The sequence below is a fragment of the Telopea speciosissima genome, chromosome 6 (genome assembly GCF_018873765.1).
Source record: "Telopea speciosissima isolate NSW1024214 ecotype Mountain lineage chromosome 6, Tspe_v1, whole genome shotgun sequence".
In the NCBI taxonomy this organism is placed as follows: domain Eukaryota; kingdom Viridiplantae; phylum Streptophyta; class Magnoliopsida; order Proteales; family Proteaceae; genus Telopea; species Telopea speciosissima.
In genome coordinates this window covers 39217562-39230456 of record NC_057921.1, presented here as the reverse complement: position 1 = coordinate 39230456, position 12895 = coordinate 39217562, and positions in this window count along the sequence as shown.

Sequence of the window (12895 nt, the reverse complement as noted above, 5' to 3'; positions counted from 1 at the left end):
CCTCTGGCCGATGTTGGCCGGCTTATCGAGTGTCGGCCATTGTTATGCTTTCAAGATTTTAGCCAAATCCACGTGAGATTTGATCCCATCTCCCCTTTGCCATCAAAACAATTCACCTAAACACATTCTTACACCTAGCTAGGAGACTCCCTAAAAGACTCTAGAACCCTAAAACAAAACCCAAACTCACCTTAAGCTGCTTGGATGGGATTTTTATTCCATTTCAGCCTAGTTCTCTTAAGGAAAGAAATCATCTTGAAATGACACCCATGGATGTCAACCTTGAACATGGTACACACCCCAAGGCTATAAATAGATGACCCTTGGATGTTTTGAAACTCAGATTTTTTTAAATCCTTGGCTATATGCTGCAAATACCAACTTAGATATGTTATGCGTGTTATTATTGGATTTGAATGAATTTGTTTTTAAAAAAAAAAACCTAAAAATGGATCATGTTATATTAGATTTATGTCCTTTGATTCTTGGAGAATTGTGTTTCGGTTCATCAACCAAAAATGCATGTTATATGATGGAAAATATGATTTTATGAAATTTTTAAATAAAAAATTATGAAAAGAAGAAGAAAATATCCAGAATTTATTGGGATAGATGCATGATGTACTAAAGCTGGACTTTTTTTATTACATTAACTGATGTTCTTTTTGTCAAAAAAAAAAAAAATGCATGCTTTAAGAATTAGTATTTTTGGAGCTTTTAGTAATAAAAAAATTGGGATTATGGTGGGAATGATATCGATATTCTGTAATAAAAAATTAAATTATAAGCTTATTTTTTTGGTTTGATTTATCTTTATATATTGTCTTGAATTTTGAAAACATTTTTTTATTTTTATGAACTTATTGTAACAAGATCAAAGAATAAAACTAGCAATAAGGAAGAAGGAGAAGATCGAGTGGGGAGGCTGCTAAAAAATATAAGACATATGAGCTTTTCTATTAAGACTAGGAAGAACAAAAGAAAGAAAGCTAAACTAATTTGTTACAACTAGGAAAGCAAAACAAAGAAGAAATAAAAACATAGTCCATGATAGAGGGACTCCCTCCATTGTGGTTAATTACAAATCACCCATACCTAGTTTGTAACAACCCTTCCGAAATGCTGGACCAAACAAAGACTTAGTGAACAAGTCGCCAAGCTGATCAATAGAGGAGATGAATAGAGTAACCAATAGTTTCTTCATTATTGTATCCTACACAAAATGACAGTCAACTTCAATATGTTTGGTTCCTTCATGGAACACTGGATTGTTAACAATATAGATTGCAGGTTGATTATCACAGAACTTCTTCATAGGAGAGGTAACTGGAAATCCCAACTCTTAGAGTAATGATTTCAACCACATAAGTTCAGTGACAGTGTGAGCCATAGCTCTATACTCAGTCAATAACTTCTTATTTCTTTCCATTCCTTGGCCTTATGGTTGTTGATCATGAATTTCAGAACAATTTGAGATTATCCCTTTGACCCCCTTCCTCAACCCATCTCTCTCTCACATTCACACACATCACAGAGTAGGAACAAAAGTGTCACTGATCTACGGTCTTATACTTGGGGGAAGTTGTATTAAGCTATTATACTGTGTTGGATTGATATGTTGTATAAATTCTAAGCAATTATAGAACAATTCCTTTGTAGGAATTGTTGTGTGTGAAAGCTAGGCTTTGTTTTTTAACTTCTCTTTTGGTTTGGTGGCCTATGTGTCCTTGTTGTCGGTGTACCATATATCTGTTGTGCTTCTTCTCTGTGTTAATTCTATTGTTTTTTTTTCTTTTCCTTTGGAGAGATCCGTTAATTTATTTTTTTTACTGATCAGGGTACAGGAGCTTTTGAAGTTGCAGCGAGATAGTACCTAATTAATGAAGTTAAGAAAACTGTTCAAGGGGTATTAATTACTTCTCACTACATGCTTAACTATACCTAATTAAAGTAAGAAAAAATAAGTAGGGATGAGAGGGATAGAATTCAGTTGTTATTCCTGTGGATACTGCTAACATCTTTTCTAACTTGGTGTTGAAGCATTTGGTACGCTCTGGAGAAAATTCTAGCTTCAAATGGAGGGCATATTTGATAACTACTCTGTCAAGCGCCAAATCATAAACTCAGGGTATGGAGACATAGTGTACTTTTAACTGAATCTTTATTTCTTTGCTATTATGTATTTTAGAAGTGTGCAGTCTTCTTTCAAGACCTGATGCTTTATTTTTATTGTTTCAGCCTATGTTTTGGAGTGCAGTTCAAGCTGACGACTTGTAGCCTTTGAGTTAGGGAATGAATCCGCTTCATCTGCTTATGCGGCTTTTGATGCCTTCAATCGGCATAACAACTTCTTTCTCCCTATAGTCCACCGCTTCCTCAAACATGCATGGATAGGTGAGACTGAAAAGCTCGAGATAGACTAATTGAATCACTTTGTTGGATCAGTTTCCATTATATGTGCAACAGCCACTAAGGTCTTGGCTTTCCCCGGGGTCCTTACTTCTGAGTCCTGGTACTAGAATCCCTTTGAGCCATTCTATGATTGTGTTCTAATTCTTGGATTGAAACAATGGGTTTGAGAGGGTGTTTGGCTCGTTGATTATTATTTGTAGTGTGTCCATTACAATATATTTATGACAGCAATTTTCACCTATGTTTTGCAGGTCAATGTCTGTTTAGCAAGACGGTGAATCCACTTGTTTTTCACTGATGACTTGACAGTAGAACATTGCCTAAGTGTTGGATGGCATCGTTGATTTCACATTTTCTTTCCCTAGTAGTAATATCACTTTCTTCTTTCCCTTTGTTAGAAATGTATCCCAAAACCCTCAGGGTGAAGGGGAATCGTCTTCCATCCTATCGTGTTTGCTTTAGGCATGGTTGAAGTTTTTCCTTGAAGAGCCTTATCAGGGGCTATAAAGTGTAGCAGCTTAACAAAGATTTCTAGAGTTTTCGATGTTGCTGGTTTGATCCGAAGCTTTTGTCTCCAAGTCTTATGTCGGCATCTAAAGTTAATCCAATTGGTCTTATGTGTTATTGGTGAAGCCTGATCTTTGTCCAAAAAGTGCAGTGGGGGATCTTTGGAGGGTCATTTCAACTTCAAAATGTTCCAGAAAGGCCTTAAATTGCATACATCAGCGCCAGGCCCTGAGCCCTATAGAGCTTGTCGAGACCTTTGAAATGATATGTATTTTGACATATGTTCAGTTCTGGTCCGAACCACACCGAGTGGGGTTTTTTTGGGCTTCTAGGGGCATTTTTGTACTTTTTTGGGCTAGGGCTTCTTATAAAGGATCCTTATATCATTGAGAGATATAGAGTGAGATTTGAGGGTTTGTAACTTCCTTTAGAGAAATAGTGAAAAAACAGTTCTATCGTCGGCCGTGGATGTAGCCTACCTTCTTGGGGGTGAACCACGTAAATCTTTGGTGTTGTGTGCTGGTCTTCTTTTTTCTTTTGCGTTTTCTTCTGCAATATCCTATTTTTGGGCATTATTTTTCTAACATTATCGACCCAAAATTGAGCCCAAATTCTTAATGTAAGTATATCTCTTTTTCAAAAAATCTCTCTAATCATTGCCCTAATTTCTTTTTGCATGGGTATGTTGTGGGTTTTCTAAAACCCCATACATAAAAGTCTAGAGATTTTCATGTTTCCCTATGGGAACCGAGAGGGGCTAACATGAATTCTTGCTTTGAGAAAGGTATTTTTCAATAGAGTTTTATTCTTCAAAGGAAAGAGATTCTAGTATAGCTGAACAGACATAATAAATAAAAAAATAAAACATAAAGGAATTAATTTTATTTTCCAAGACTGACTCTTGTGGATCAAAAACTATTTTTTGTAATTTGTTCTATCTCAATTACTTCTACAAGGATGACAATTAGAACAAAGTAAAATTATAGAAAATCATAGAAACATTTGCAAGTAATTAAACTAGAGGTTTATTTACCACCACGAATAGAGACTTAAAATTTAAATACATATGCTACATATTGATGTAGATAGAGTTTTCATCAACAATCTCTATCTACATTGAGATTAGATATTATACAATGATTCTAACCGTTATCACATGTAGGGTTTACAACCCATCTTAGTGTTAGAGATAGACCTCCTTAGGGTCTGATCACGTGTTCTGTTATAAGGTCTCGAGTTAGTTATGCGATGTGGCATTGTATGTTGCCCTATATATATGTAGCCATGGTCATTTGTTTAATGAATGAAAATCATTCTTATCATGGTATCACGAGCTCTCTTTTTGCTCATCTAAGCTGTCGTTTCCTGTTTGGACCTTGTTCTTTGTTTTCTTGCTTTCTTGGTTTCTTGTTAGGGTTTCGTCAAAACGTTTCTTTCTGCGATGGTGTCTCCTAGCTCCAATCTCTCGGATATGGCCTCCTTCGCCTCTCTGGTTGCTTCAAATCTCTCTTCTCAGCTCTCTTTGAAGCTGACCACCACGAACTATTTGCTCTGGCGAGCACAATTTGTTCCTCTTTTGCATGGATATAATCTTCTTGGGTACATCGACGGCTCCATTCCCCGGCCTTCTTCATCTGATGCACCTGTTCCTGCAACTCTTTGGGATCAGCAAGATCAGTTGATCCTTAGCTAGATCATCTCTTCCCTTTCTGAGAGCGTAATCGCTCATGTTGTCAATGCCTCTACTGCATTTGAGGCCTGGAGTGTCTTAACCTCTGTTTTTGCTCCTTCTTCGCGAACCAGAATTGTCGATCTTAAAGATCGTCTATCAAGAATCTAGAAGGGTACGGATTCCATCACTAATTATCTTTCCCATATTCGCTCGATTGTTGATACTCTTGCGGCCATCGATCAGCCAGTTTCTAATGAGGATCTTGTACTCGCAACCCTTCGGGGTTTGGGATCTGAGTACCGTGACTTTGCTACTGCAATCCGTCTTCGATCGGATTCCCTCACATTTGTTGAGCTTACTGGTCTCTTACTGAGTCATGAGAGTTATCTTCACTCGATCTCTCCAGAGTGCAGTCCATTGGTTACTACGGCTAATGTTGCTTCTTTGGGTGCCAACTCTGGTTCTGGCACTACTGCTGGGTATCGCGGTAATGGCTCCGGCGGTTATCGTGGTTCCGGTAATGGTTCTGGCTTTCATAATTCCGGATTTGGTGGTTATCGTGGATCTGGTTCTGGTGATTACCGTACTTGCAATGGATCTGATGGTTATCGTAGCTCTGGTGGTTACCATAATGGTCGCGGCAGTGGTGGCTCCTCTGGTCGCGGCGGTCACCGTAATGGCAATGGGAATTCTCGTACTGCTCATTACCAAAATCAGAATGTTTCTCCGGTGTCTGCTTCTAGTGGCGCTGGCTATGGTGGTTACTCGAATCAATGCAATGGGAATTCGGATTGTTCTTCACCTTCCTTCATGAATATGCCTCGCTCGACCTGCCAGATCTGCAATTTGGTTGGTCACACTGCCTCTTGCTGCCCTCGGCGCTTCAACCACACTTCCTTGGTATTTGTTCTTCCTCTACATCTTCTGTGTGGCTTTTGGATTCAGGTACTAACCACCACTTGACTGCAAATATTAGTAATCTGGTCGTAAGCACGCCCTACTCTGGTTCTGACCAAATCATGGTAGGAAATGGTCAGGGGTTGCCTATCTCCCACTGAGGTTCCTCTTTGTTTCACACTTCCTCTGCTTCCTTTAAGGTTTCTAATATTTTCTATGTTCCTGGTATTCACTGCAATCTTCTTTCCATACATCGTTTTACTTTGGATAATCCTGTGCACTTTGTGTTTTCTGACTCTTCATTTATGATCAAGGATTCTCGGACGGAGGAGACCCTGTACAAGGGCCAGAGTAGCAATGGCCTTTACACGATTTCTTTGTCAGCCTCTGCTCCATCTCCGGTTGCAATGGCTAGTGTGTGTGCCTCGCCTGATTGGCACAGTCGCCTCGGTCACCCATCTCATAAGGTGGTTCGAGCCATTCTACATGCTTGTGACCTTCCTGGGTCTATGTCTTTAGTTTCTCCATATAATGCCTATAGTATTTCTAAGAGCCATCGGCTCCCATTTCAGTTGTCTTCTTCTGTTAGCACTTCACCACGTGAATTGCTTCATTGTGACTTGTGGGGTCCTGCCCCGATGCCTTCTCATGATGCTTTTCGCTATTATCTGTTGATTGTGGATGGCTTTAGTCACTATAACTGGTTATACACTATCTCATAAATCTGATGTTTTACAAATTTGTACTTCCTTCAAAGCTCATCTCGAGACTTTCTTTGGGCTTCGCGTTAAGGCCCTTCAAACGGATGGTGGGGGTGAGTTTCTCAAGCTTAAACCCAACCCTTTCTTTCTGCCCATGGGATCTCCCATAGGTTATCCTGTGCCCACACCCAGGCTCAAAATGGCCTTGCTGAGCGCAAGCATTGCACATAACTGAGACCGGTCTGGCTCTTCTCCTACATGCTCACCTTCCACTTGAGCTTTGGTCTTATGCCTTCTTAACAGCTGTCTATCTGATCAATAGGATGCCTTCCCCAACCACTGCGAATCTTAGCCTACTTTGTCGTCTCTTTGCTACCACTCCTAACTAAGGTTTCCTACGCACCTTTGGTTATCTCTGCTATCCATGGCACCGGCCCTATGCACGGCATAAGTTGGGCCCACATTCACAGCCCTGCATCTTTTTGGGTTATTCATTAAACCACAAGGGATACAAGTGCTATGACTTAGCATAGCGTAAGATGTATTTTTCACGCCATGTCATGTTTGCTGAGTCTACCCTACCCTTCCACACCTTCCTCTAGTTCGCCAGCTACATTTCCTTTTGAGCACTGGTACCACCATTCACCAACGGTTTTGCTTCCTTGCTACTGCCCTATAGCCTCGGTTGTGCCCTCTTCATTTCGTCCAGTTGATGGGCCTACTGATGAGTCCATTGGGCGTACTGGTGAATCAATTGGGCATACTGGTACATCTATTGGGCCTACTGGTGAGTCTATTGTGCCTTCCCCAGGCCTGTCTGAAGAGCCAATGCCCATTCAATCCTCTTGCCAAGCCCGTCGCACGCACTCAATGACCACACGGTCACAAAGGGGCTCCTTGCTTCCCCCGGTTCGTTTAAATTGGGCGGCACAAATTCAGGCCATGCCTGAGGTGGAACCGACTTGTTACTCTCAGGCCGTGCATTATGCCCCTTGGCATGAGGCTATGCAGGCCGAATTCAATGCACTTTTACAAAACAGGACTTGGTCACTAGTTCCCTCCACCATTGCATCGAACGTTGTGGGCTATAAGTGGGTCTACTGGATTAAGCGCAAGTTCGATGGTTCGATTGAATGTTATAAGGCTTGTTTAGTGGCCAAGGGGTACCATCAGCGCCTCGGCCTCGATTTCAATGATACAGTTAGCCCTGTTGTCAAGCCAGCCACCATACGAGTAATATTATCCCTTGCGATTACCAATGGTTGGGCCTTGCGGCAATTGGATGTCCAAAATGCCTTTTTGCATGGGACATTGGATGAGACTGTCTATATGACATAGCCTCAGGGCTTTGAGGATCCTACCAGGCCCACTCACATTTGTCTGTTGCAAAAATCCCTATATGGCCTTCGTCAGGCTCTACATGCATGGTACACCTGGCTGAGTACATTTCTGTTGGGCCAGGGTTTTGTAGCCTCCAAGATTGATACCTCTTTGTTCATTTTTCAAAATTGCGAGGTTGTCTTGGATTTTCTAGTTTACGTGGATGACTTACTTCTCACTAGGAACTCTATACCAGCTATCTCTGTCCTTATCAAGGCCTTATCAACTGCTTTTGCTATTAAAGACTTGGGGGATCTACACTTCTTTCTTGGCATTGATATGCGCCAGTTCAAGTATGAGTGGTTCCAACCCTGTCTCGACTCCCGTCGGTTCGACTGTAACACTCACGGCCTCTTCTAGTCTGGCCCTAGTTGATGGTACTAACTATAGTAAATATGTTGGGGCTTTGTAGTATCTCACTGTCACACGCCCAGACTTGAGCTACACTACGAGCCGGCTTTCTCAATTCATGCACCGGCCCACAGAGCAGCATTGGGCTGCCTTGAAACGGGTTCTACACTATGTGAAGTACACCATGGATGATGGTCTATTTTTTCACTGTGGCACTACTCTTTTTTTGAAGGCGTACTCCGACACGGATTGGGCTGGTTGTCCCGATGATCGCCATTCGACGATTGGCTATGGGATCTTTCTTGGCAACCACCTTGCTTCTGGGGCCTCTCACAAGCAGCATACGGTGTTCCGCTCCTCAACGGAGGCCGAATATCGGGTTGTGGCGGCTACAGCTACGGAACTTATTTGGGTTCGCTCACTACTACAGGAGTTAGACGTCTTTCTGCCTCAGGCTCTGCTGGTTTGGTGCGACAACATCGGGGCGATGTACCTCACAACCAACCTTGTTTTCCATTCCCGCACAAAGCATCTTGAGATTGACTTCCACTTTGTCCGTGAGATGGTAGTGGCTCGGCAGCTTGTGGTCCGTTATGTCTCTATGGCCGATCAGTTGGCAGATTTGTTGACCAAGGGTCTCTCTTGGCAACGTCAGCCCCTGATTCGCTTGAGGGGGCATGATAGAGATAGACCTCCTTAGGGTCTGATCACGTGTTCTGTTATAAGGTCTCGAGTTAGTTATGCCATGTGTGTGCTGCCCTATATATATGTAACTAAGGTCATTTGTTTAATCAATGAAAATCATTCTTATCACTTAGAATAGAACTCTTTATACGTTATCACATGTAGGGTTTACAACCCATGTTATATACTGGTTATCATCGTTAATGAAAATAAGCAATTCTGACTTTGATATTTTGTAACGACTGAGATCTCTGAGGATTAATATGGTATCATCCGCTTCTTCTCAAATGAGTTGAACGTTCTTGGTCTTTCTCCCATCTCTTCTTCCTCTTCTTTATTTTCACTATGCCTGATCAAACAATTATTGATCCATCTTCCTCCTCCACGCTTGCCTCTCTTTTTCCGCAGGCACATCACTATATCTCCATCAAATTGACTCCCAAAAATTTCCTTTTTTGGCACACTCAAATTGAACCTCTGATCCCTGCTCAAAACTTGTTTGGTTACTAAGATGGCACCATGCCATGTCCAATCAAGGCCACTGCCGCGGCTGCTTGGTGTCGCCAGGATGCTCTCCTACGTAGTTTAATTATTTCCTCACTCTCTGGTGAGGTCTTTCTTCTCATCCTTTGAAAGAAAACCAGTAAAGAAATATGGGAACTTCTTTACACTGCGCTCTCTACGCCTTCTGAAATTCGATTAATGTCTCTAACAATGGCTATCCAAGAGATTGAATAGTAGCCCGATGAGAATGTTTCCCAGTTTCTCTCTTGGGCCAAAGCTATTGCAGCAGAATTGGCCACCACCGGCCACCGTCTTCATCCAAGTACCTTCAATTTGCACATACCATGGTTTACAGAGTGATTTCCACAACATGGTTTCATATCTTTTGACCCGCACCGAAGCTATATCTTCTGATGATTTACATGCAATGCTCTTGAGCCACGAGTTTCTTCATGGCACCACTCTAAACAAAATGACCATCGCCGACTCATCGGCCTCTACCCCCTCCCCATCTGCAAATTAGGTGCAGTGTTGTACTTCTACTTCTGACAATTGAACCTCTACCCGCGGCTAAGGGGGCCGTGGCAGTGGTCGCAATAATGGTCGCTCCAATTTTTAGCGGTCTAAACCCTAGTGCACAGTTTGTCATCGTCTCTATCATACAACCTCTGAATGCTACTCTAAGGATCAAGCGCATCTCTTTTATCACCTTCCCCCCTGCTACTGGCCCCAACCCCACCTATCACCCCTCCACTTCCACCCCTCCACCGAATGCCAATTTCACTAACCCTCCTATTCTCCCCACCCCACCACCTAGCATAGCCCTAACCTAGTACCCTGACATCGGTGCATCCCACCATGTTACCCTCGACCTCCATTCCCTATCTTCCTATAACGGTTACACAGGTCAAGATCAATTGCACGTGGGCAACGGTAAGGGTCTCCCAATCTCTAACATTGGTAATTCTTCCATCCCTTCCAACTCTGATTCTCTTTCTTTTGCTCTCTCTAATGTTCTGCATGTTCCCTCCATCTCTAAAAATTCATTATTTGTTCAAAAGTTCTATCATAATGCTTACTTTAAATTTTATGCTCCTTTTTGGACCGAGTAATCAGGGTCTCTACACTCTTTCGGCTACTCCAGCACTTTCCCCCTTTGTCAGTATTGCTAAAAAGACATCACTTGATGGTTGGCATCAGCGTTTTGGTCATCCACACAAGCGTCTTCTTCGGTTTATGATTAGTCATAATAAATTGCCCTATCAGTCAACATGGCGATCTAATTTATGTAATGCCTGTCAACTAGGCAAGTCCAGTCGTCTTTCTTTAGGTCCCTCCCCTTCCCACAGTTTATTTCCATTAGATTTAATTTTCAGTAATGTTTGTGGACCATCCCCTCAATTGTCTAGTGTTGGTCACCACTATTTTGTAATTTTTGTGGATGACAATACAGGATTTATTTAGTTTTACCCTATAGCACGAAAATCATATGTTTTCTCTATTTTTCATTCCTTTCAATCTTTAGTTGAACGTCTCTTTAATCGTCGAATTCGTGCAGTTCAAACTGATTGGGGGTGAATATTGCACTCTCCCCTTTTTTTCACCACTTTAGGTATCACCCATCATCTTTCCTGTCCCCACACTCATGACCAACAAGGGGCTATCGAATGACGACACTGTCACATAGTTGAAACCGGTCTCTCCCTTGCCGCCCATGGTGATGTCCCTAAGCAATACTCGCATTTCGCTTTCAACACAACTATCTTTCTCATTAATGCCCCCAGGATTTTTGGCAACATTTTCCCTTTTCAATTAATTCATCACAAGGCTCCTAATTACACCTTTCTATGTGTTTTTGGTTGCTTGTGTTACCCTCACCTTCGTCCCTACAACTCCCACAAAATGGATTTTCGTTCTACTCCATGTGTCTTTCTTGGTTACAGTCCCTCTTAGAATGGCTACCCCTGTCTTGACTTCCGCTCTCATAAAATATGGATTGCTTGTAATGTTCAATTTGATGAGCAATAATTCCCATTTCGCACTACCACTTCCCCTACTCTCCCTCCTTCTCCCTCTTTAAGTCCACCCTGGGTTTCCTACGTCTCACTATTCCCCCACCCGTGGATCCGTCCTTACCACCCACTGCCCCAATCCTCCTAGTGTACCGCCACCCTCAAAAAACCCCCCCACCACTCGAATCACCTTCTCTACCACCACCTGCATCACCTTCCCCACCACCTTCTCCCTCTCCCTCTCCCCCACCACATGAACCCAGTCCCTACATGACCTTTACACCACCACCGTCCCTATACCCCTTCTCCTGACCCCATCCCTAGCCATCCCATGACCCTCCGCCCCAGGCCCTCTCGGCCTCATGCTTTAAGTACAAATATTGCTCCCCCCTGAGCCTACTTGTTTTACGCAGGCGTCCAAGGCTCCTGAGTGGCGGGCCACCATGGCTAATGAATCCAATGCCTTGATCAAAAATAGCACCTGGTCTTTGGTTTCGCGTGCTCCTCATATGAATTTGGTTGGCTGCAAATGTATTTATCGTATCAAACGTAAAGCTGATGGTTCTCTTGAGCGCTACAAGGCGCGTCTAGTTGCCAAGGGTTTTCACCAACAACCTGGCATTGACTACATAGAAACCTTCAGTCCAGTTATTAAACCAACCACCATTTGCACCATCTTAAGTATTGCAGTCTCTCAAGGTTGGCTTGTTCGCCAACTCGATGTTCATAATGCTTTCTTGCATGGTATTCTCTCTGAAGAGGTGTATATCGTGCAACCTCTGGGCTTCGATGATGCAACTCACCCTGACCATGTTTGCAAACTTCATCATTCTCTTTATGGTTTAAAGCAAGTTCCACACGCCTGGTGCACTCGGCTCTCTCAGTACCTTCTTCGATTGGGTTTCAGTTCCTCTCAAACTAACTAGTCCTTATTTATCTTCAAGGATGCCCAACACACCATCTATGTCCTTATCTATGTGGATGACATATTGGTTATAGGCAGCTCTCCTGACAGGATTACTATTCTTATTGACCAGCTCTCCACTGAGTTTTCAATAAAAGACCTAGGCTCCAAGGGACTTCTCTTATCCCAATCTAGATATATCACTGATCTTTTAAAACGGGCTTGTTTTCCAGTTCATGCATGCTCCTACCAATGATCACCAGATGTTGGTGAAGCGTATTCTACGCTACCTTAAATCTACTATCTCTCATGGTTTTCTTATAAGTCGTGCCAAGGATGTTACTTTGCAAGCCTTCTCTGATGTTGACTGGGCTGGCAGTAGTGAAGATAGAAAATCCATGGGTGCATATGCTATTTTTCTTAGGCCAAATCTTATCTCCTAGAATTTTCGCAAACAACAGACCATGGCCCGTTCCTCCACTAAATCTGAGTACAAAGCCCTAGCCGATGCAACTGCTGAATTAGTCTGGTTAGAGGCCCTCTTTAGGGAATTGGGTTTCTCTTTCCCTGGTCCTCCCGTTTTATGGTGTGACAATATCGGGGCAACATACATGTCTGCTAATCCCATTTTTCATGCCCGGACTAAGCATGTGGAGATTGATTTCCACTTTGTTCGCGATCATGTTGCTAAACGTTAGCTCTCCATCCGGTTTATATCCACGGCTAATCAACTTGCTGATGCTCCCGCCAAGCCACTCTCCACTGCCCCGTTTACTTTCCTACGGGACAAGCTGCAGATTTGCTCCCTCGAACCTCCACCTTGAGGGGGTATATTGACGTAGATAGAGTTTCACTCCTCAACAATCTCTAT